General features: G+C 38.1%; 2 pseudogenes; one reads left to right on the forward strand and one right to left on the reverse strand.

Moving 5' to 3' along the window:
- Positions 1-277: 277 nt before the first annotated feature.
- Positions 278-25,688, reverse strand: part of LOC131769689 (fibroblast growth factor receptor 2-like) — a 73,559-nt pseudogene continuing 48,148 nt past the window's right edge.
- Positions 22,049-25,313, forward strand: LOC131769691 (uncharacterized; annotated as a pseudogene).

A 25,688-nucleotide genomic window follows, 5' to 3' on the forward strand; every position in this document is an offset into this window, starting at 1 on the left:
TTGAGAGTATTCTTTCAGTTAATCGCAATAACCAAATTGACTCTTCAAGTTGGCTCTTTCCTTGAAAGAAGTTAAAAAAGTTAAGTTGAAGTTAAAAAGCTTTTCAGCATTATCTTAAGTATCATTTTCTAATCACCTGTGACTTTGCACACCACTTGAAGTGATCTGACTATCATTCCGCAGTGCATTTTTGAGACTATCATCCAGCGTGGCTGTTTCATTGAATAATTTTTTTTTTGTAGCCGTTCCTCAGTTTCAGAAAGGTTTTGGTCTACAGCTACTTGATGGCAGACCAAATGGAATTTTCTCCACTATTAATATTGTATAATTTCGTACCTTTGTTTCTCACTGGTCTCTCGAGAAGCAGGTATGAATACCACGTGTAGATTTCACCAGTTATCTCGCGAATTGAATCTGCAACGCTTCTTCTTCCGTTTTCCGTCAATCGCCTGGATAAAAATCAGTAATCAGTCAACTTATAGATGCCTATCACCATTTCTATTATCCTCGACCACAATTTTACGTCCCCACCGTCTGCATAGTCATGAATGTGGTAAAGACACCTTACAGATCGAACACATTGCTAGAAGAGAGAGCTTATACGGTCATCAATTGCAAAGCTTGCTGTCAAACCTTGCTTAGTCACAGTGTGCATTTTGCTTTCTACCTAAACCGTGTCTGAAGAATGAGAAGCGATGGACGATACTCTTTGTTCACGCTCATTATCTGTCACTCCACGTGACATGTGATGGATTAGTGTATGGAAATAAGTGTCGATGTTAATAACGAACGACCATTATCTCATTCAAATCATTATACAGCGGGCTTTGACCGACGAGTGAGTATTTCCCTACACCGAATTACAAATTGAGGTAGAAAGTACTTATCTTGCTGCATGCATCTTCATAGGTAATTGTACCTCCTCGACATTAAAAATTCCCCATTTTTTGGCAATAAAACGGGCTTGCTTTTTGCCCTTCTGAGTAAGGGGCTAGATATATGAATGTACGTATGTATTCTTCTGAAAGAATTAAAGTTTCCACAACAAACTCCGTATGCTGTTACTGTTTCGTATCAGGGTGTCGCGGAATTATTGGCTGCTAGAAATGATCAGAAAGTTTCCACAGAAGGAGGAGAATTGAAAGTTAACAGTGATCATACCTCACCTTCCCCTCTGCATGAGGTGGAAATTGTCATACATGCCACTGCTGAGGAAGAGAATGAGAGTGATGAAAGTGATGATGACAATGATGATGAGGATGATGAATTTAAGGACCCAAATTGTTATTTACCACCAAATTTAGATAGTTTCACTATAGGGGATGTCAAGGGTGATACATTATTTGAAGAAGAATTCGAGAAAGACTGCAGCACTCTAGACTCTGAAAAGAAATATGTTGTTTTGGAGTCATCTATAAATAAATTGCTGAAAAGGTGCCCCAGTTGTGGAGATATAATAATTGATCATGAAAACGGTCGGTTGCATGCTATCAGTTGAATTGACTTCTAACGGTGGCCATAAAATAAAGTGGGATTCACAGCCAGTAGTGAAACGGAAATCGCAGAGAAATCTATTTTTGTCTGCTGCTATTGTATTTGCAGGTAATACTTTTACTGCAATCAATCAATTGGCATCATGCTTAAATCTTCAATTTTCAGCGACACACAGAAAAAATCATTGTTCCTTGTTATTCACGAGGCATGGGTGGCTGAAAGTAAGAGGCAAACTGAGATTCTCACTGCCAGGGGAGTGGTTAATCTTGATGGTGATGGTCGTTTTGACAGTCCAGGTCATTCCTCAAAGTATGGCACTCACAACTTGATGGATGAGGACATTGATGATGCGTGACGTTTCAGGTGGTTTAGGTCACTGAGGTCTGATCTTTTAGTGCTACGGAGAAAGAAGGATTTTACAAGCTGCATACAACTGCTTGAAGGAAAAGATATCATAATCAGAAGGATCGCCACGGATCGCCGTGTCTCTATCACCAGTTCTATGGCCAAAGATCACCCAAACATGGGTGATAAAACAAAGTGGGTGATAAAGAAGTTGACTTACAAAGCAAATCAAAGGGGATGTGAGAATCTCTCACCATGGATACAATCGATCTCAAACCACCTATGGTGGTCTGCAGCAACCTGCAATGGTAATATTTCTGATTTTCGAGAAAAATGGAAGTTAGTCTAGAATCACATCACTAATAAGCACATCTAATCAGGAAATACTCGTTTTCACCAATGCTGTCACGGCACTATTCCTTCCACTGAAGCTAAGAAAGTCTGATGAAACATGGCTAAACGTGCAAAATTACTCCATTTTAACCCCTGAGTTCCCCTTTAATGGGCCCTCTTGGGTCCTGATATTTTCTCTACGTTATGAATGAAAGGACAAGTCTTGCGTCGTGAGCGAACGTATTTGAAAGTTTCAGGTTGGTCGATGGTTTAAATAAACTTCTGACAAAGACAAAAGTTGACAGTGGCCACAATAATATGGGTATCCTGTTCCACAAAAGAAAGACGAATAAAAAAATATTTTTACCAGTTGAAATTCCAACAATAATTAAATGGTAACCAAAAAAAATCATGTTGACAATAATGATGATGATAACAATGGTAATATACAAGTAATTCAAAGTGCTAGATCACATCATTTTTTTTCACATAATTTTGCCTGTAAATTATGATTAATTTTCATATTCTATTGCTATTCCATTCTGTGAGAGGTTTTTCTGATACAACAAAGCAAGGCGTTCTGTTGAATAACTCAAGGTACCGTATTTCGCAGCTTGCGAAGCACCTCTTGGCCTGGTCCATTGATTGCAAAACAGTACCGTGCTTCTTTTAATGCTCGCGTTTATACGATTGATTACGTGATTTTCATGCGAAGTCCAGGATGGGCAGTGTAATACTGAGGAATTGCCTTAAAGTGCCAATCACACCTTTTTTTTTTTTTTTTTTTTTGCGCAAAACATTTAGCTTATGATATGAACAAACCAGTTCCGATAGAAGAACAATTTCTAAAAACTTAACACTCTTTTTTTTTGGCCCTAAAGTGCTCTTATTTTGTCTTAAAAGTGTTCCGTGAAATGGTAACGAATTAGCCGGCGACAACGAAGAAAACTGAAAACTCTCAGTTGGCACTTACAAATCTCTCACATCTCTTGTAATTTTGTATAAATCAGCGTTGAAATAATGTCCGATAACCATGTCTACCTACCCTCAGCAAGCTCTCAGAGAACTGCAATACATCGCACTCAAGTAGTAAAGAAGAAAGGGAAGTAAGGTTCAGCCCTACGAAGGAGAACCGCGTGAATCAAACGAAGATTTCGTCGAAGAGTGACCAAGAGGGTTTCTCCCCCGCGGTGTTCAGGTCGAGATTATGATAAAAAAATCTCCGTTACTGAATGTTTAGTTTTTTGCGATTGTGTTTTGTGTCCTGTGGGGAAATCTATGTTAAGAATGGGTATAGCTGTGTTCGTTTCTTTTGCTACAACATTTTATTCCTACGCAGTAAGTGCGGCGAAGGTTCCCCTTGGTCAGTGCAGTGGGATGGATTTTCGGTAGCCCAGGTTAGGAGAATACACAGCCCCTTCGAGCCTGTGTTTATGCCAAATGTAGTCATATGGAAAGACAAGGAGTTTGAGTACATCTCAAGCGCGTGAAATAAACAACAATAAGGAAATCACCGAAAATAATTTTGAACAATCGTGTACGGTGTAGGAACAGGCCCCCTAATCATCATTTTCAGCTGAATTCATTAGTTATCTTCCCCTGAATTGACAAGTGGTATGTGTTCGTAACAGGCGTCTTCGAAGCAGGTAGTGAGCATAAGGCCGACGACATTGAAGAGTAAAATCTCCTCGATGTCGACGATCGAAACGCGTCCATTTTGGCTATACAGGTACATCCTTTGGAAAGGCTTGTATAGAAATACCCAGTATATGTGTATTATTCTTGAAGCTAGCATTATTTGGCGCTCTGGCCACGCAATACCTTCGTCCTTTCTTTTATATCGTTCCTTTCTCCACCATAGTTGCCGACGTGTCCTCACAGTTTTCTGCGCCCCAGCTATGTAGCATGATCGTCTTAGCCGCGCGCCAGAGCCTGAATTATGGAGGAAATATTTTGAAGAAGAGGTCCTGATAGCAGGTTACATCAGCGGATCAACGCAAATTGTCAAAGATTAAAACTGGAAGGCTTGGGGAGTGAAGACGAAAATTGAAAAGATTTCAAGGTGACAAGCTTAGGTGCTTAGAACTGCCTTGTGTTTGTGATAATCTTCATTATTCATCCTCTGGAAATTTGGTAACCGGGTTTTTCTTTTAAGCTACCATCCAAAACTACCAAGTTATTCTAATAATTTTGTGCTAATACAAGTGTTTGGTGTTTATTTTTTCAGAAAATGTACAACTATAGGCAGCCTTACACACTTGGTTGTTCTTATAATCTTACTTTCATAACACCTTTTAACATATTTTAAAGTCCTGAAAGATGTCACTGCAGTCCGAATCAATGCCTTGCCAAAAAAATGACTTGACATAGTTGCATATGAAATCAGCCGTATCCTCATTTCTATTGCGTGACTACATACGAAATTACAGGAGAGCATTTCTAATATATAGCTGAAATTGAGCATACTGATACGTATTCATTGTGTCGATCAACAGTGAGGTTGATGTCCATCATGAATTCTTTATTTCCGCATGACCTCATCTAAAATGCACTTGGCAGCTAAGGAAACGAAGTCTTCAGTTATACTTAGCTGGCTGATTAAGCTACTTGATGAAGGGTACTGGCACATAGTTGCCGAGTTTATCATGATCCGTTCGATGTTATTAAAAATTTTTTAAATAAATAACTCGACATATTTCATAATGACCCCTCATAGTATAGCTGAATGTAAAAAATTTTACCTAATGAGATGTTTCCATTGCTTTGAGCTGGTTTCTTAGATCAGAGAACGTTGGTTTTGTACCCGGGTCATCTTGCCAGCATCTCAACATTACATCAGGAGACATATTGGACAAGATGGCGGCCGCGCTTGCGCATTTCGTCCATAATGGCGTCCAAATAATATAAAAATAAAAATCCCAAAGATTTACTTGCAGGTCTTCTTTTCTTTTTCTTTTCATCAAATAGAAGATCTGCGGTGCTCAAATTGTATAAGTCATGGTACGAAACACTCTTCTTTGCAGATCAAGCCGTGATCGCCGTTATGTTGAATTCTCTTGGTATTCTATTGTTCCGGATTGTAATACGATATACCGCTGATAATTGTTAGCGGGCTCGAAATGTCCTTGATTTCTGGCGATGATATCATACCTACGTTTCATTTAACACAGGTTGGTACTTGATATACGTATAGTACATTAAATCAAGTTGAAACGAAACACGTAAGTTATTCTGACGATGAATTCATCGTTATCATACAAAAATGTTTAACTTGTTTTTTTTCCCGAATGTGGAAATGCTAATCGATATGCTAATATCTTTCAAATTTTAAACAATGAATGTCTCCATAAAGTAAGGAATTAATTTAGTTACTGAAGAAGAAAAAAGATGAAATAAAGCTTTTAATTTCTGACTAAATATACCTTAATAGAATCAAAGGCACGGTAACATTTTCAGGTCTCATTTGAGTGTTAACTTTAAAGAAACTTTAGTGCTTAAAACTTATCATCCACATGTTGTGGTTTAGGCATTCTGTATCCCTGCTGAAGTAACTTGGCAATTTTCCTGCCATCCATCCGCGGATAAGGTGAACCACCTGATATAAAGAAACTTTGGAGACTGTAGCATCACAAGCATAACTCTATAGCTATCCTTAGATTTTTATGCAGCAAAATTAAGAAATGATCAAAATTAATACATGACATGGAACGCGTCCTTTTAGTCAGAGAGAATACCTTTTTCAAAGGATATCCGGTCGTTCCGTACCCAGTCGCTTCGTACCCAAGTTTGAGTCAGTTCGTACCCAAGCCAATGATCGATTCTTACCTGACTTTTACCATTCCCAATTATTCGAAACACTTCCCGCGCGAGTGCGTGAACAGATATCAATCGTTGCGTACGAAAAAGTAGTAGAGTCAAGCAAGTATTAGTGGCTAACCCTGTCCACCCTCTAATGTTACAAAACATCAACTCAGTTAATACGTATTGTGGGCGTAAGACTCTCTCTGTTACTGACCTTATGTGATTCATTTAACATTAATCAATAAGTGCTACCTATTGTAAAAATCTCATAAAGGACAACTCCATAGCTCCATCTATGAGGCAATAAAACAATGTGGAAAATTCAATAACTTTCGGACATTTTAAAACATTCAGCTTTCCTGTCCCGAGACAGTAGTACAACTTTTAGTAACATGAATAATTTGATTATACTAAAGCCTTGTGGAGCACCATCCATAGATCCTATGAAATTACCGCCACAAATGCACCTCTATGGCTAAGAAAATAGAAATGGAAAAAATTCATTTCACAGGACTTACACATCACTTTTGGTGGTATATTTTCCATATAACAGCGCCTCGTAGGCTGTCCACTTTACTGGAAGGCGACCCTTAAAATTTCAAATGGAAAAAAAAATTTAAGTTAAGAATTTATGAGCCTGAGGAAGATAAACGACTATGTGGGCGCTCTTTTATGATATTCAGGATTGCCAGTGCATAAACCATGCCTTTTTTCTTAATGAAGCAAATAATCACTCTCGGTGGTGTGAAAATAGGTTTTTGCCTTCACAAATAACGGACGGGCGGGAACAACTCAATAAACTACTTCTGGGAAAAGCTTTCCTGGGGGCACTCGCTGGCTGCGGGAAGGTCGGGATCTATTATGGTTGTTGACTATCCTTGAGACAATGACAAACCACAACAAAGTTGGCTCCAACGTGGATTTATTCTGTAAGCACCACTAAGCTGACTGGTTCACTTTTTTTTCACTATTTTTCCGACCCCTGATACTCCCAAAGAAAGCTCTATTTAAGCCAAAGGTACAAAAGATTAGGTAATGCTATGAATTATCCAAAGGATCACGTAAACTAATACGACGATTGGTTAAGTAGGAATTTCTCCTTTTACAAGATTAATTACTTTCAAAAAGCTCAGTTGGATAACAACTACACAAAGGATAATGACATGTAGATGACGGTTACAGTTTAACACTAATTACAGATATGATCTAATAACAACTGTTTACGCTGACTATATTGAAACCGGTATCATTTACGCATTCTGAACAGTTTCTATTTTGGATTTTATATATTTTTTTAGCGCAAGGATACAAACTTGATAACTAAAAATCCTATCGTTACAGGGGCAATTTCTTACCAAGAAAATACACTTTTCTACTCTGTGCCCTGGGTAACTTCAAAATTCACAAATGCGCGACATTGACCAAAATTTACCGAATCCAGAACTTCTACCTCGAATTTAGTTTGGACCGCGCTCTTATATACCTTGCGTTTGGAAACTCTGCTTAAACATATTCCGTAAAAAAAAGTACCAAGCTCAGCATCGGTAATTTTCACCAAGGTTCCTCGACTTGAAATGTTAAATTCTCAGAGTTGCTTTTTAATGGTACTGACGCTTGAGCCACGACCCTCAGGGATATCCAGAGTCGTGCCATTTTAAGTGCTCAAGCTGATCTTTGCTTACTTCCAACCTGGGACGACCATTCCATCGTATTAAACTTACAGAGAACGATACTGTCTGCTAATCTCGCTCCGCGTCTGCCAGAGTTGACATCATTTCACCAAAGTAAGTTCGTCGATTACACGTCTAGGCGTAGTAGCTGTTATATTTGAAAAATGACAGGAACTTTTCGCAGTCTTTGCAACACATTATGAGCCACATCATCACTTAAATCTTGCCTTAATTTTCTAAAAAAGGTTGGAGTAACATTCTCCAAGAACTAAGCCTGGTCTGCACTGATGCAACTCATCTTTCACTCCCTATCTTATCTGGCCAATGGACAATACACTAAAAGTTCATCATAGAATGGATACAGCGGCCATTACGCCTGGTTGAATTTTGCGACGAAGATGTGATCGGTGAAGAATTCGCAGAATAATTCTATTCACAAGAAATGTGATCGGTCAATCGATTCGCAGATATTTCAATAGCAAGAAAAGCAAGAGCTAAGGCGATCAAGAATTGGTTTGTGCCTAGCGTGCGAAGTTTGGAGAGTACGAGAGGAGCGTAAGAGTTTCTCGAGGCGAGGCCGAGGGCAACTGTGCCATGTAGACAGAAATTGTGCACGACAAGAGTTTATTGCAACTGTGTCGGGTTTACCAGGTAATCGAGTTCCAACCAACAACTTTGAATAACTGAAAAGGCATAAACATCCAAGAAATATTTGAGGAGATTGTAAATTGTAAAATTTTCTGTTCAGAATTGTAAAACGAACGAGTTTCCTGCATGAACGAGAACGCGTAGTAGATTCAGCATGCTTGAATTCTTGTTTAGTTAACTTTGCGACCAACAACTTGCCTATCTTTTTTTTGAAAATTCTGAAAGTTCTATGATTTTGAAAAACTGTGACAAAATCTACTTTTGAACAACACTTTTGGGACATACCAAAATAATGTTTACCGTTCTAAAGAAGAGTCTCCAACGTCGCAAAGGCTCGGTTGAAGTCAGCAAACTCAGATTTTTTTCAGCCATAATGGGCATCGCGTTTGGGAAAACAGTATCGTTAACTCCAGAGCTAATTTTGTCGCTTGAAAGAGCTACTTGGTCATTTTCTTTCAATACGCGTATTACTTTGCATATTTACTTTTAATTTTGAGCTCCAAAAGGTCTGTCGTAATCGGGATGGAATGGAAAAACAATCTTGAAAGGTATGAAACCTCGCTGCTAAACTTGACGGGAATTCGCAGTTAAGGTGGAATTGTGCACGGCATGTAATGGATGCACGGCCAATTTTGGCTTAATTGCAAAAAAAAAGGACTGTTTTTTATCATTCCTGTAAACTTAATGATAGGTCTCGAAATTAAATTGAAATAAGGTTTGCATAGTAATTTTGACCCTGATAACGCGTTATGCACTCCTTCATCTCACGTATCATTATTTAACAAAGGAACTTTTGAGAAAGTGTTTAAACAATATCAAAACGTGAATTTTTTTGTATAAAGTTGGGATGAGACGCGTGCTGTCATTGGTTGAAAAAGCGTCTCAGAACGACTGCAATCATACCGAGGTCCAACGAGGCTAGCTCATCACGGCGATCTCCGGTCATCGCAGTGAAGCAAGCCTCAGAAATTACATCGGCCGCCCATCGAGTGAACAACTAAGAGCTTGCTCTGATATCCTTTCCGATGCGCTGAATGGAAGGCCAATTGGATTATTAAACCATTCTAACAGGGATTCTGATTGGCTTATTTAGCTTGCTACCAAATAAGAGTTTAGAGCATGTTGACGACACTGTTGTTTGCTTTGGAAATAAAGTTTGTTTTCAAACTTAAGAGAGGATGTCAGCATCCATCAAACAAATGTGAAATATTGTGGCAAGTCGCCCAAAATTCGTTTTCTCGCCTTCCTTCATATTTTTTAGCCCAATGTGTTCTAATAATTTTGGTGTAGTTTTTTTGTAAAAATTTATTTTAGATTTCGAGAAATGAATTTTTTCGTTCGACCACTCAAATATGCAACTTTTTACCGTGAATATTACCCGAGTTGTGTGACCTCCGAGGTAAGAGTGTTATGTTAGATTTTTTTTGCAAATTGTAGTGATTTATGCCAGTTAACGGTGGCGACAAGTAGGCGCACCATGTTTATTTCATAGTCGTTATCAAGTAAATTTGCCGGACTTTGAGTTCGTCTCAACAACAGAAATACACAAGGAAATTTTTACAGCAACTTTATAACCATCCTTTTGTCTTATAAAAGCTTGAAGCTCAGTAGATTGTGTTATATCGGTCATAGTTAAAACTGTCATTGTTTTGATGCTGCTTTTCAACAAAGGAAAAGTATGTCGGACAAAAATATTCACCAAAAAATAAATGTTTCTTTGCCAGCTTCAATAACGACAGGGGATTAAGTTTAGATGATAAAACAAAGGATTATGTTAACAGAAATACCGTAGGTCTAGTACATTCGTTACATGAGGTCACACAACTCGGGTAATATTCACGGTGAAAATTTGCATATTTGAGCGGTCGAACGAAAAAAAAAATTATTTCTCGAAAACTGAAATAAATTTTTACAAAAAAACTCTACCACAATTATTAGAACATATTGGGCTATAAAATATGAAAGTAGGAGGGAAAACAAATTTGGGTGACTTGCCGCTGTTTGTTTGATGCATGCTGACATTAGCTCTTAAAAGAAATGCGTGGGGAAATAGTGGAATTTTATGATAAAACAAATAGAGAAGCCTTTATTGTGCTCTGTTCTGTTGTAAAGCACTTAGGAAGCGGAGCACTCAAGAAATGGAGAGAAACACTCGACACTATGTCTCGTGTTTGTCCAAACACTTCTTTCGTGATCTAGCCGCTTCCTCCACGCTGTACAACAGAATAGAGCACATTCATGACGAATACATGTCACGTGATGGAGCAAAGCCTATCACTTTCTTATTACCTTTGTCTTTCTCTCGTAGATATTTTCCTCTCGCAAATTTCTAGCCATTCCGAAATCTGTTACTTTACACGTTTCATTTTCTCCTACCAACATGTTACGAGCTGCGAGGTCTCAGTGGATGATCTAACGGGAAGGAGGAAAAATAGGCCGTCTGAGATTACGTTTGGCTACTGATAAAGCACGATTTTTGCAGCATTGAACACTAATAGAGGTTGTATAATATGGTGTGCATATATATTTATATATATACATATATGATATGAGTACCCTGTTCCACAAGAGAAATTAAAGATGATTCAAGAACATAGTGACTGTAATAATAATGATAACAATGGTAATGGCAATTAAGAGGGACTAGCTTTTAAGCCTAACGGTTCCTCCATCTTCTAGGCTCCAATAATAATTAGACAAAAATTCTTTTGATTTTGCCTATTATTTACAGAGAGTTTTCTTATTTCCGCACAGTTCTATCTTTGTGAGACTTTTGTTTCATACAACAAGGCATTACGCGTTATAGGATATTCCGTCATTTCTTGTTTATGGATATTACGCCATGAAGCCGTTGCACCGATTTACCGCTCCAGCATTCCGCTGAATAGGATCAGCCTGTGAAACTTCGCTCATTGCTCGCTTCCCAAATTAGCAACTCTTTTGGGCATATGTGGCTCATTCAAACGATATAATTTTCTTTCATCAAATAGGAAAATTTTTCCTCAAAGTTTCCATGACGGGCACATCACACCTATTTAGATATTTCTGCAAAGAAAAGTTTTGTTTTGTTCGTAATTATAACTATGCGTCGGCGAGACTGTGAATTTATATAGAAATGTTTAAAGTTTTCGTAGTGTCACGGCAAAACCTGGACATGTTAATTCGCCGATGATAAGAGGAAAAAATGATGAACAACGGAGATAGTCAGAGGTAAACTATAGGAGATATCGGAGGAACATCCAGTCAAAATCGGTTCAGCATTCTCATTATTGAGAACATTCTTTCAGATGCGACAGTCGCCAACGTTTATACGAGATGACTGAATTAAGTCAATCAGCCAATGAACTTTGACTGTTCCTATGGCTCGTATTTCATGATCTATTGACTCATAAGGTGACATTTGATGCAATATTACTAGGTATTAATTATAAAAAGCTACAGTTAAAGGTGAAATCGATTGAGTTAACTCAGGTAAATTCTAAAGTGGTTGCTTGGGATTTCTTCAACCGCTTCCAAAAATGTCTCGAATTTCTTACTTACTTCAGGACTTGCAAGGATGATAACATTAAAGGCGTTAGAGGCAATAGGCTAGGAATCCCAAAAATAATGAACTTAACTGTGTAGTCGGTGCGAATATCAAACTACTGAGATACTCCGAAATACTGCATTCTATTGTTACTTACCATCACTCACTCACTAATTCCGACGACATATATGACTTCTTCTCTAATACGAGGCAGGATAGCCACAATGAAATCAATGAAATCCGAAATTCCTTCAGTAACAAGCAAACAAAAGCACTAATTCTACTTATTTGCCCCAGCTCAGAGGGATAATGATATTCATCGTGGTTATAAATATCATTATCATTTCCATCATCATTGCTATCATCAATGTCATTGTAAAAATTATGATCATTATTACCATCCAAATCTGAGTGCCCTGCAGACAAGTGTTCCTACTAATGATAAGAAGATGCAGAGGTATCTTTCTACTACTCGACACTCGAGTACTTGACAGATACAAAACTCCTCAACTACACGTTATGTAAATGTTTAAGTGGCATAATTATTTCTAGAAAAAAACCTTCAGAACCATTTCTATCCCATTTAATCTGACAAATAGTTCCAAATTCTTAAACTTACAGATTTCGACGACAAGTAACTCATGTCATCAGCGATTTGCCATGCGAACTTCATCAGCTGCTGTGATCTCAAGTTTGTTTGTGGTTTGATATCCGGGTCTTTATAATAAGTGTCATTTAATCCACGGCTCTTTCTCAAGTAACCCAGCAGGTCTCCAAAAGGAACATATTCTATCAACACCAGCAGCCGCTCTAAGAAAATAGGTAAAAAATGATGACGGTTTTTATTACGTTAAAGATTTTCTTTACATTTCTTAGTAAAGCTATGGTGCCTAACTAGTCCCCGGTTTCACTATGCGAGGTCATTCTGACCAGCTTGGTACCTATTTTGATGTCACAAAAAAGCTGCAAAACAAAGCCACCATAGACATTTTATTAGGCAGGCTACGCACGTAAGAGTTACCTTTTGGGGTGGGTGGGTTGGGATGGGTCACTAAGTCATTAATATTTGAATTTGTGTAATGCAATAACTTTCAGAAGATTCAAACGAAAATATCGTTCAATGGAGAGGAAAAAAAACCCTGCTCTGTATCTGAAATAAAGTCAGACATGTATTTCGTGGCCTATTGTCATTGGTGGCTGAATAATTGTTAGCAAAAATAAACTGCATTTCTGTCACAAGTATTGCACACTCCTTCGCAACAATTGTTTCCGATTGTTTGGTCTCATCATGCAATGCATTCTCACTATTATTTCTTATTGCACACGTGCTGAGCTCCTTTTCTTGCTCCTTGGATCTTTTGTTTTGCTGCGTCCTCGTTGCCGTCGCCGTCTTGGCTTGCTTAAGGTCCCTAATAATAACGGCCTGCCGTGGTTACCGCCGTTTCCTCACTTTCTTCGTCAGAGACAAAATCGAAATTATTCAGTTACAGCTAGCTGCCTCATACACATTCTTCCGCGTTATTTTGCTGTGGAAAGCAAACCGAACAAAGAAACTCTATTGTATCTCTAATACCCTCTAACCAAAAGCTTTTTGCTATCTCCGTTCTTTGAACAAGAGATAATATTTCAACAAAGAGGAAAGTATCTTATTTTAAAAGCTTTCTTGTAAGCATAGCAACGTGGGCTCCTTCTTTGGCTTTTGTCCATCTGGATTTTGCCTCGTGCGTGCGGAATAAATGATAAAATGCAGTTTCTTTACGTGCTGGGGTGAAGTCAAAGGTAGCTAAAAGTGAATTTGATTGGTACAAAACGTGAAAGCACGGGAGAGTTGCTTAGAAATCATCTAACAGTAGCATCTTAAGTTGCATGTGAGTTTTTGGTAGGATCATGGCGTTAAATTGAGACCGTTTGCTTGAATATGACATTTCAACGGGTAAAAACTGTTCCATAGTGACTGTATCTGGAAATTACCGTTTGAACACAAGATGTAGTTCATGGAGAACTTCGAAAAATAAGGAAACATGTATTCAACATGGCAGCAGAAGCAGAGAGTATATATGTATACGTATAGGAAGTCTGTGTATTAATTTTTCCGTTTTATAGTGCTCGATACGTAGAAGTAGAGCGCGATATATGTTGCGATAGGGGAAAAAAAAAACAGAGAGACTATACTTTCATCCCTACAAGCCTGTTTCGTGATTGCTCACTCATCAGGGAATTTTATTGTTAAGAATATTCTTACCATCGCTTATATACTTTATAGATTTGCATAAAAAAAATACTTCAATTGTTACGCAGTAAAGTTTTGTTTCTTTGGAGGCATTACATTTATTGAGTGATGACAATTCGGGTCGGCGAATGATGAGTAATTTTTCTTTGAGGCAGAGGTTGCATCTTTTGTTTGCGCTGTTTTCGGGCGGTCTTGATGAAAGGATGCGCCATAAAATATAGTATATCCTTGCTGAGTTCGGTTGAGTTTCTGAGTTTTGTGTGTCGGGATGATGCGGTGTGGTTTCTGTATCTAGTCTTGAAGTCGTTTTCTGTAAGTCCGATGTATGTCTCAGTGGTGCTGTTGTCCTTACGTGTGACGGTGGCTTGGTAGATTAGAGATGATTGGAGGCAGTTTCCGTTTTCTTCTGTCGGCAGTTGCAAGTTCTGGTGTCTTTTGTGTTAGTGTTATCTGCGGTGTCATTGATGTGTTTGGATGAATTTAGAATGCGTTTGTTGTGGTTGTCGATGATCTGTTTAGTGTTGTTCATGCAGCTGTAACTGATCTTGATTGTATTACGATTCAATATTTTTCTAAGTTTGTGGTCTTTCGGGAAGAGCTTGACTACTAGGGCAAGGAATCTGTGTCCGATATTAGTTCTGACGTTTTGGCTGAATGGGGGGCTGTGCCAGAGAATGTTGTTCTGTTGTCTGCTTTTTCGGTTGTTAGTCGTGGGTGGTTCGTAGTTTAGAGTGTACCGGTATCCACATTCGTCGAGTGCTTTTTGGTATGGCGGAGCGGCTTGGACGAAGGATGCTTTGTCAGATGAAAGGGATGAGAGTCTTTTGTTGATGCGGGTGGATATGTTCTTTATGGTGGTTGGTGGGTGGTTGCTCTCACGGTGGACGTATTGTAGTGTGGTGTTAGGCCCTATGAAGGGCTGGTGGGTGTTTTTGTTCAGGTTGAAAGTGACGTCTAAGAAATTGATGGTCTGTTTGTTGGCTTCGATCCGTAGTCCATTGTGATTGAAGATGCAGCATATTTATTTTTTTAAGTTTTCTGTGTCTCTCGGTGCGGTGTTTGAAATGACCAGTCCGTCGCCTCTGTAAAGTCCGATGTTGATGTTGAGTTTCTGCAGTTGGGAAAGGAGGAAACTTCCTACTAGCTCGCATATTTCGGCACCGTCGTTGCTACCCATTGTGACGTCAAATGTTATCGCCCTTCTTTTGCCAGGGTTGTTGTTTGTGCATAAGGATTGAATGTTTTGTATGTGTTATGATGTTTCTTTTGTCGTCAGTGATGTTGCCGTAGGCTGAGGCGAAGTCAAGTGCTCTCTTCAGGAGGTCTTGACTGATAGAGGAGTAGAATTCTTCGATGTCAAAGCAAATAAAACTGTAGTGTTGCTTGTTTTTAATGGCTTTAAACTACTCGATCACGGATGCTGTGTTTTTCCATTGGTTGAATTTGGATGCTCTCGTGATTTTGCTGTTGATTCTGTCGAGGATTGTTTGGCTGATTCTGCCTATCTCGGATTTGGTGGTGAAATCCATCCCCTGATGAGCAGACCACCACGAAACAGACCTGTAGGGATGAACTTGTAGTTTAGTCGTCTTTTTCCTCCCACAATATATATAGATTATCATATATATCTCGATTATAGTCTATTATGGTTTGGTGGGAAGTGTTTCTTGATTAGGTTGAGGAGGGTTTTAGCGACGTTGGTTTGGACATTTTTGCTGTATTAGGGGTTAAATCAGTTGATGTTTCGTTTTTTATTTCTTTTCGTGTGTGTGGAAGTGATTTTCTTGCAGTTGTGAAGGCTTTCGTTGAATCCACTTGATCTGAGGGCTTTGTCGTAGAGAGGCTCAGCATTGTCGAATGTTTCTTCGTTGGAATATAAGGCCGATAATCTGCGTTTGATGGCTGCGGATATTTGCTTGATGACAGTTGGTGGGTGGTTAGATTTTGTGTTGATGTAAAGCGGCTCGTCATTCGGTTTTCTGTATGGTTGGAAGAAACCGTTTGTCAAGTTGAGCGTAATATCGAGGTAGTCAACTGATTTTAAGTTGCTTTGAATTGTTATTTTCAGTCCGTGCTCCTTGAAGCATCTTGTTATTTCCTTCCTTGTCCTTTCTGCTTGAGGTCCAGTGGTGTTCTTGAAAATGGCGAGTCCGTCATATCTGTGGAGTCCGATGTTGTTTGTTGTTCCGTATTTGTTTGCAAGGTTGTTCAAGATACAAAGTCCAACTAGTTCGCTTACTTCTGCGCCGTAAAAGCTTCCCATCGTTACGTCAAACATACCGTCGTTGTCTTTTTTCGCCCAAGGTGATCCGTTGTGAAGGAGAATTGATTTTCTGGAGTGCATGATAATTTCAATTTCTTGATTGGTGATCTTGGTGTGTTTCTTGGCGAAGTGGAAAGCGCTGGTTAGTAATTCTTCAGATATGGAGGGTAGAAGCTTTCGATGTCGAATACGGTAAAGATGTATAGATGCTTGTCGGAAATATTTTTGAACCGGTCGATTACGGAGAAGGAGTTTTTCCATTGGTTGAGTGATGTTTTGTTTCTTACGTCGGTGTTGATTCTTTGGAGTATGTGTTTACTTATTCGACCTATTTCGCTTTTGGCTGGGTTGATTAGTCTGCAGGTTGGATTATTGGCGAAGTTCTCTATGTGATCTTTGAGCGATATGAGGGCTTGTCGTTCTGATGTGCGTTCAGCTCGGTCTTTGATGTCGAGTTCTGTTGCAATGGCCTTTTCCTCTTGGTTAATATTGTAAACAATTTCCTTGCTCGCCTTTTTGTAGGTTGTCGTCATGTTGTTTTATATTGGTTTTTCGTGCTGGGTTTTGTCGAGCTCATAGAGGTTAGTTGTGTTGTTGGAGGGGATGAAGGCTTCCGTAGAGCTTGTGATTCTTTGTACGTCCTCATTTAGCTGGGTTTGAAATTCGTCTTGTGTCTTTCTGAATTGGATGTTGTTTACCATGTCAGTGAGGTATGCTTCAAATCTATCCAGATCCTCATGTTGAGGGTAGGGTACTTTCGAGATTTAAATCCGTATTTATTTAAACTAAGTGAGGTATACTTTTCATTAAAATCTGTCCGATTATCGCGTGAGGGTAAAACTCATAGTCACAGAAAACGATGTGTTATTGATTAGTTCAACCTTCAGATATACCACGCTCTACGAACGCATCGAGCGCTATACCGCAAGGATAGACTATAACCAAGACTTCTATACATACATATGTTGTTCATATGGAAGTTCGTATAAGGAAAAACTGCTCATGTGCTTGATGGAACTCAAGAGAAAGGGAAAATAAAGCTTGATCTTCGTAAAAAGGAATAATCATAAGGCATAAATAAGATTTTAGACCAAATATGCCTCATGCAAAGGCTTTGCGTAGTTTTCACCAGTCACCAAAATTAGATTATCCAAAACAAATGCTCCCGTGATCATCTCATGTCGGGCCTTTTGCTTACAGCGTATGACTGGTAAGAAAAGGAGCGGTGCACAGAACAATTTTAAATGGTAGAAAAATTCCCTGACGACCTTTCTAAGCCCGACAAATCACAGCGACGAAGTCCCCTACGAAGGACATGAACCATTGCACTGGGTGGATGAGCTCATCCCTCTTTAACTATGTCATTCTTGGGTTTCGTTAATGTTGGCTTGATTCCATTGAAACATTTTGTGGTACGCTAATTTCATGACCAGATTGGTCGTGAGAGAAAATACTCTTATTTCTGCAAACACACCACACTGCTGTGATCTGATTAATGCAAGATACATACCCCACTGCGGCGATCTGATTAGTGCGAGTAACACACCATTTGATACGCTAAGATAGAGTTTTTATACACACACACACCCATACACAAATAAATGTATATATACATATATATAGATTGACTGCTAGTGATGTTGTAATTGAGTCCACCGTCAAGTCAGTCAATGTTCTCGAGGTGCTATTGCATTGTAAAATATGACATACATCGTAAGACATCTTATCATTCAACTACGTAAAAATGGTGCGAGTGAGGGGACTTCAAATAGCTATGAAGAATCACATTACATTTTTGTTACTGTAGAACGGTTGGGATATGAATAAGGAAAGTGAAGAAAAGCTCTACTCTCACAACCACTTTGAATCCTCGCAGATTATTTCTGTTTTTGTTTCTTTTTTTGATCTAGTAACCAGTTTACCTTTTTTTGACCGGTTTCGGCGGAAAATCGATTTTGATGAATTACATTTTAAAAAAGGCCTTTAAGTAACCTTATAAGCTCAACCCACTACAACCTCCTGATCTCCGTTTTCCAGTAAGTTCTAAAAGTGTGACGTCATACACGAATAAAGTAAACAGCTGCAAGTATCAGCTCACCAGATTCCGTAACACATCCCACAGGTTTGATGACGTGAGGATGTGGTTTTAGCCGCTTCATTGTGTCAAGTTCCGCCATCAAATCTCTCTTGTCAGATTCTGCGGCGTTACCTGGAGATAAAACCAGTTAAGACTATGAAAGGGTTTAATTATGCTTACGCCATTCATTAGTGAGGGATCTTTTCGGTAAAATGTCACTTGATAGAGGAAACTGAGATAAAGTTTACAATATCTTTTTTGTGCACGCTTGTGTCAAGTGCGTGTTATAAGTGTTAATTTCACGAACTTCGTACAGTAAAGGGCATGCAGTAGGAAAAATACCCGCGTGAGGTGGTTTACACACAAATTTGTGTATTTTAACTCCCTTTTACTCAATGCACGCATTTACGTGTACTCTTTCACAAGGACACTATTGATGTGGGGTTTGTATTTCAAAAAAAATGCTAAGTTTAGCGTTCAAAAAATCCGCCTTAACTTAATATTACTTTTGAGTTAGTAATTCGCTCCTTTTATTGAAACGATTTTGACGCAGCACGTCAGAGAACTTAAAAATTGACTTTCACTTTAATTTCAAGAAGAGCCCACCACTGAAATCGAAATGCTGGAAGGAACGGGAAATAGAAAAACCTATCTACGTTGAGGGAGACATTTTTTGATCATTGAAATTGTGGCTTGCGAACACAGGCAAAATGGCTCTCCTGAATGAAAAATTTTGTCACATGCTAGGCAACGATTTCTAGGAACAGATTAAATTTCCTCATTCATCGGAGCACTTATGATTGTGTTGTCATTTAATAAAGGAATCGATGCTTAACAATTTTTTCTTTTTGACTTACAAAACTCCATGAAAAATGTGATCATTCAAATTTAGAGTTAAAAGAAGCTATTTGAAGAAGAGCGGAAGCGGTGGAAATTGATATTTGTCTTAACACCCATGCTTTCAATACATAGGAGACCTAACAAAATGCAGTGACTCGCTCATTCTCGTCTGATTTCTTACGAAGAAGAATGACTCCAATTTGCATGTTTTTCTTACACACAAGATATGACTAACTTTTTGTAGGTTACACAGTTACACAAAGTTAGCATTTCACACTCACACGCGTGCATTTTTAATACACTGAGGTGCGCGAAGTGATGTGCAGTTTGACTGTTGCACACGTGCAGAGCATAGCAGTTGCACGTGCATCAAGTGTGTGTACTGCTGTGAGTATTATCACACTCACAGTTATATAAAAACAGTAGGAAGGATCTTCAAAGCATGGAGAGTAAGAATCAATATTGCCAACATGAAACTTTCAGGAGATGACAAGTTTTAAGATATGTAAGATCATACTTTTGAGCATTTTAATGGCCACTGTAGTTGTCCCAGGCCTCCCTCGTAATTGCTCAGCTGTTCCCTTAGCAACCTGACTAAAAGCACCTTTACCAATGATTTTTTTCTACAGACACTTGATCCCTTGGCACCTCCAAAGAACGTGTTGATGGATGGAGAGGCGCGTAATCAGCCATTAGATGCGCGCTCTGTTTTTTGGTATTTCGTTCGGCACTTATTTCTTTGAGATCCATGTATTCTGCGCGAGGCTAGATAAATTGTCTTACATCTGAGCAGTCGGCCTCCTGATCTCTCATCGGCATTTCATTCTAAGATGAAGACAAAGAAAGGAACAATTTTCTTTCGTTTCACATCTAAACTTCAAAATTTCCTACCTTTCAAGTTTAAACTTCGCCTAAATGCTTAGGGTCTTTTTTTCTAAGGTTAAGTCACCTTGTTTCTCATAAAAGAGTCAATAAAAATGGGAAAATGGAGATTTTCATATAATCAGAACTTTTCTTACATCATATGTTTCTCTGCTGTCTTCATTTTTGTCTAAAATAAAACAAAATGTGAGGGTAAAGTGTTTTTAGTGTTTATAACTGTTTTGTACTTGTGTTGTCACAAGAGCAAATGTGCATTCAGTCCTTCATATGTTATTAATACAATTTTCTCCATCTCAAAACTACATTATGATGATAATAATGACTACAGTTATGATATTAAAAGTATTTATTCATACAAGATAAAATTTCAGCGTGGTCGATGTGGTCGTGTCTAAGTCAGGTCTAAGAAGATAAAGAAAATTCAACAAACTACAAATACATGGTTACAACGACAATTTGAAGATTCCACCAACAGTAAATACTTAGAAATTAAAATGTGCAAAAATCGGAGAGAATTTTATTAATTGTCCAATCAGCTGTTCATGCTGATACTGAAACTTATTTTTCTGCGTCATTCATCTTTTATGTGAGTCATATAACATTAGCAAGAACCTAAAAGGAAATCCGAACATCTGCTTTCAGCATTTCAGTTATCATTGAGAGCTGTAACAAATGCAATCAATAGCAATACCTCGACCTACTGGATGGAGTCGCTTAACAAATCAGTTAATCACAATGGCAATAGGACTCACCTTCGCTTTGCCGTAGTTTCTATCAAAGAAAAAAATGAAAGATGAGGGCAAAGTTACGAAACAAAAAGTGCATAAAAGAATTAGATGGCAACTCAAGGAAAACCAAAAATCATCCACCTTTTTTGTGAAATCAAACCACATGGATAACGAGAATCATATTGAATAGAAGAAGAACTCCGATGATGGATCCAAGTAAAGCGTGTTTACAAGAACATTCACAAATGTTCATTTCTGTAAAACAAAAATTCATAGACCGATTCATTTACACTTACGCACAAAGACAGACTCGAATTTTCATATTCTACAAAACTAAGGTAACGGTCAAAAATAAACCTAAGATTGCTGAAGATGATGTTCAACAAACGTAGAACTGTTCCGCATTTAAATAAACCTGAGGCTGTTCATAACCGGTCTTCTGTTCGTGGAAGATTTACGTATGAAATGCTTTCAATGAGCCATATTTCTAGGATCTCAATGTTAATATGAAACGTGTATATACAATTTTCCGGTGAAAAAATTCTACCAGACAGTCAATATACAAAAAATGATCAACAACAGCAAAGATTTCACATATCGTAATCAAAACATGACGATGGGTTACCACAGCCACCATAGCCATCTAATTGTTGATGTATAATTAGGATGGTTACGTATAACCTAGGGTTGCAAAACCAAAACTATTTTCGTGACCATTAAGAATTTCCTTACGACTTGCCACGCACCTTTACCTGTTGGGTCTTCTGAGGTAATAGTTGTTTTTGTGGTGCTAGAAGGTGCATCAGAAGGTATCTCATCATCAGAAATTCCTTGGATTTATCCCGGGTCAACTGCAAAGTCTCCAATACCTTTGCCTCCAGGTGTAACAGCCTTGCTTAGAACGGACAAAACTTTGCTAATCTCTTCATTTCGATTGAATTCCAATGAGAGATAGACAGTTATACTGCCGCACCTGGGATAATAACGGAACCACGACATAATATGTAAAGAAAATCCCAGGGAAACTTCCAATTTAGCTCATATGCAAGCTGTAATTTTTGGAGACCTAATGAGTGCTTCTAATTCCCTTTTGTAAGCTCTATTAAAGCTTTGAATGACGCAAAGACTCCTAATAGTATACAGTGTTTCCCCTGGTTCATAAGAAAATTCTAAGTAGGAGTATCTGAACCGGTAGGAATTCAATTCGCAAAATGGCGAATGCCGGTTCAGCAATGTTTCACCCAGTGGAAACTACTATAGATGACTCTCTTATAGCCTTCTACAACGAATCACAAAGTTAGAGAAGTATAATATTACAAGCCATCATCATACTTGTACTTTGTAGCTTGTACCGCTTCCAACGACGGAAACTCTAATTTAAGAACATTACCTACCTGTTCAGGGATTAAGAAAAAGTCCATCAATAGTCTTCTCTAGTGCAAATTCGAGTTATAGTAATTCAACATGATGATGATAAATAACGAAGGAGGCGCGTATGTAACGCCGAATACGCGATGATAATCTTGAATCAGGCAAGCCTGAGTAGAATAATTGTTTTAGTAAAGTAAGTTTAGTGAAGTAACCCAAACTAAAACGTTTTCAGCTGAATGGGCCGAAAAGATTGTGTTTACATAAGAGAGGCGATTGAAGAAAGCGGTCATTGGCCAGTTACTCCAGCTAATCAGAATGCTATCAAATAATCTAATGCTGTTACCGCGCTCCAGATTTTCAGGAAATTTTTTAAGCATTTAAGTGCGTAAATTCAGGTGATGAAAAGTACAATTGTCGCAGCCAATTTGCGGTTTGCGAGTTTTTTGTTATCCTTTGATTTAAACTACGTGATTTTGTCCACAATAAATTTATTCCACAGTTAACCAACTTGTACTACTTATTCTGACGTGATTATTTCTTCGATCAGTTGTTGTAAATCACTTTTATTTCTTTTACTTACTTTGGAGTGTAGTTGCTGAAGGGTTCTTGAAGATTATCGCTGCAATCTCTGTTAGTGACGGTTACCTTTATGTTGAATTTATCGTCAGATACAACTTTAGAAAGAAAAAAATTTAAAAATTCACATCCGTAACGTACACAAATACCATATTTTTTTACTTTATGAATTCTACTTTCATTCACAAGAGAGATCATGCTTGAAAAATATTCTGTTATTTCATAATCTTTGTAACATTATCAAAATGAAACGCGACACTTTTCAAAATCGCTACGTCTCATAACATTCGATCAAATGTACTTACTGAGGTGAAACCATTTGAAAACCATGTTTAATTCATTTTCGACTTTGCAGCGATACCAACCAAGGCTGGACTCTTTTATTCGAAAAATCACCTTACTGGGATTATCTTCAGAATTCCAATTCATGACGACATGATCCTTTGTCCAGGTAACTGTTGGTGCTGGGTAACCGTCTTTATAACAAGAAAAGCAAATCTCTTCTCCAGGTTTCTTACTGTCTGATTTCCGGGGTTAGTGATCACCGCTGGATCTTTGATTTAAAAGCAAAGCAAAAAAAGAAAAAAACCAGAAAAATAAGAATAACATTAATGTTTTTCATTATGTGTAACAGGCATACTAACTCGGTGGCCCATAACTGTTACGGAAACACCAAATTCAAAACGACAAAATCAAACTACTAACTGCAAAAACCAAACAACCACGGTAAAAACAAAACCAATCACGACAATTTAAGAGTCACCACGGCAATGGAAAATCGGTCACGGCAAAAGCAAATTCATCACGGCAAAAACTAATTCATCACGGCAAAATCAAATTCACCACGGCAAAATCAAATTCATCACGGCAAATTCAAATTCATCACGACAAAATCAAATTCATCACGGCAAAAACCAAATGACTGGTCGGCGGATTTTGGTCAGCGGTGCCTTTTCGCGCCATAAACGTGACAACCTTCATTTCTTATTCGATGTCGATCTTCTTTGGTCTATTTTCAGTCATTTTTTGCTCAAACCGCGGAAATCCTTCAAGGGAGGAAGAAAAATTTTGCTCCAGTTGTGGAAAAGGTAAGTTATTTCATTTCTGATCATTAGTCGAAGTGATGCATTAATTGTAAGTTTCGAAAATACACGTCACGGGCAAACGACTCGGTCGTTGTGTGCGGTTCAAGAGCAAGGGTTCCTTTGTTTAGCAGTCGTGTATTGTTTGATCTCTTGTATTGGTTCGTTTCTAATAGCACACTAGGACAGTACCATCTTGGGAAGGGTTACACGTGAGTCTAATTATTATTCATTTTATATATGGTGGGGGCGGGGGGTCTTTCTTACAAGCTCAGAACAGTGTCAACATTAAAATTAAAGGTTATCAAGGTTATTTTAATGGCAGATTTTGTGAGTGGAATGCATATATATGTAATTGTATAAGAAGTGAAATAATTATTATAATTATTAGACCTCGAACAAATTGAAGTTAATTTTAACAGTGTAAGTAAAAAATAGAAACATAAAAGTAAATTTTTTATCGAGGGTCCTTTAGAAACTTAAAAGTATTTTTGTTATTGAGGGTCTCTAATTTTCCGTTAGGGGATTTCGGGGGCATGCCTCCCCCAGAATGAGGAAGTTCTTATACCGAGGAGATCCTGAAATCCATAGCCATCAGCATTGTGACCAAAAGGGTAGTCTATTTGAAAGAGTTCCTTGATGGAATTTGTTACGATTAATTGGTTGTCTTTAGTTGTAGTTATCACGTGATCTGTGAGATCACGTCTTTGTACTTTTATTTTATTGGGAAATAAAATGTGAAACATGCAGGCGTGTAGTTTCGTCACTCACAACAGAATTGATGCTTATGGGTTTGGTAATATTATCAAAACCCATTCAGAAGCCTGCAAGGCCCTGTTTGTGAAAGATGCACAGCATGTTGACAGAGTTGATGCTAATTACCTGTTTTCTATATTGCACCCAGTATATTCACAGAAAGGCAGCACAAGAGTACATGACGGATTACCTTCAAGATTTCTTGTTTCACGTCGAAGATGAGCCACATGTAAATGTTTCTGACTATGTAGAAGCTGCAGCAAGCTATGACAATTCTACCACAGGTACAGACGTTGCTCTAACAAACGAACAGTTGCTTTATCCTGACTGCACACCTACTGGTGTTATGGGATGGCTGACGGGCCGGAAGCACAAGCCCATTAGTGGAGAAAAAGTTAAAATTACTGTAAAATTTAATCATTACTGTACCATTGACAATCCAAATCACCGAATCTGTTTTTCTGTTGTTGGAGCTTGTGCAAAAGAAATCACTTTATCTGTTGCTCATATGAAAACAGCTGATGAATTCAATGAAGTGTCTGTGTTAGCACTCTCCAAGGGCCTTAATGCCGGCTATCCCTTATACAAGTATATTGTTAAGGGTCAAGTAAATGATATTCTGTCAATATTTTTAAAAAGAGTACTTTTCCATGATGTTGATAAAAGTAAGAAAATGTTATTATTGGAGTGATGAACTATGCCTAGAGAACCAGTTACATGTACACTGTATTTTCAAGTTACTGTTATTATTGATGCATGTAAAGATAACCATTGGACTTCAATAGCCTTTTGCGAAACCAACGAGAAATTCAATTTGCTAGTTTCAAGATGATCGCATGAATATAATCTCATTTGGAGATTCTGCTTTACTTCAAGTCAAAATTTCTGTTAAAGCAAACAAATGCAGTTATCGTAATTATTGCCTGTTTTAGAAAACCAATGATTTTAACTTTTTGAAAAGATGAGCTCTTTTAGAGACCTTATAGTTTAACTGTTAGCTATATAAGATAATGCTTCACAATATGCAGTTTTCCTTTCATTCTAACTTGCATTAATGTATGTCTTT

Source organism: Pocillopora verrucosa, chromosome 6 (assembly GCF_036669915.1).
Source record: "Pocillopora verrucosa isolate sample1 chromosome 6, ASM3666991v2, whole genome shotgun sequence".
NCBI classification, from domain to species: domain Eukaryota; kingdom Metazoa; phylum Cnidaria; class Anthozoa; order Scleractinia; family Pocilloporidae; genus Pocillopora; species Pocillopora verrucosa.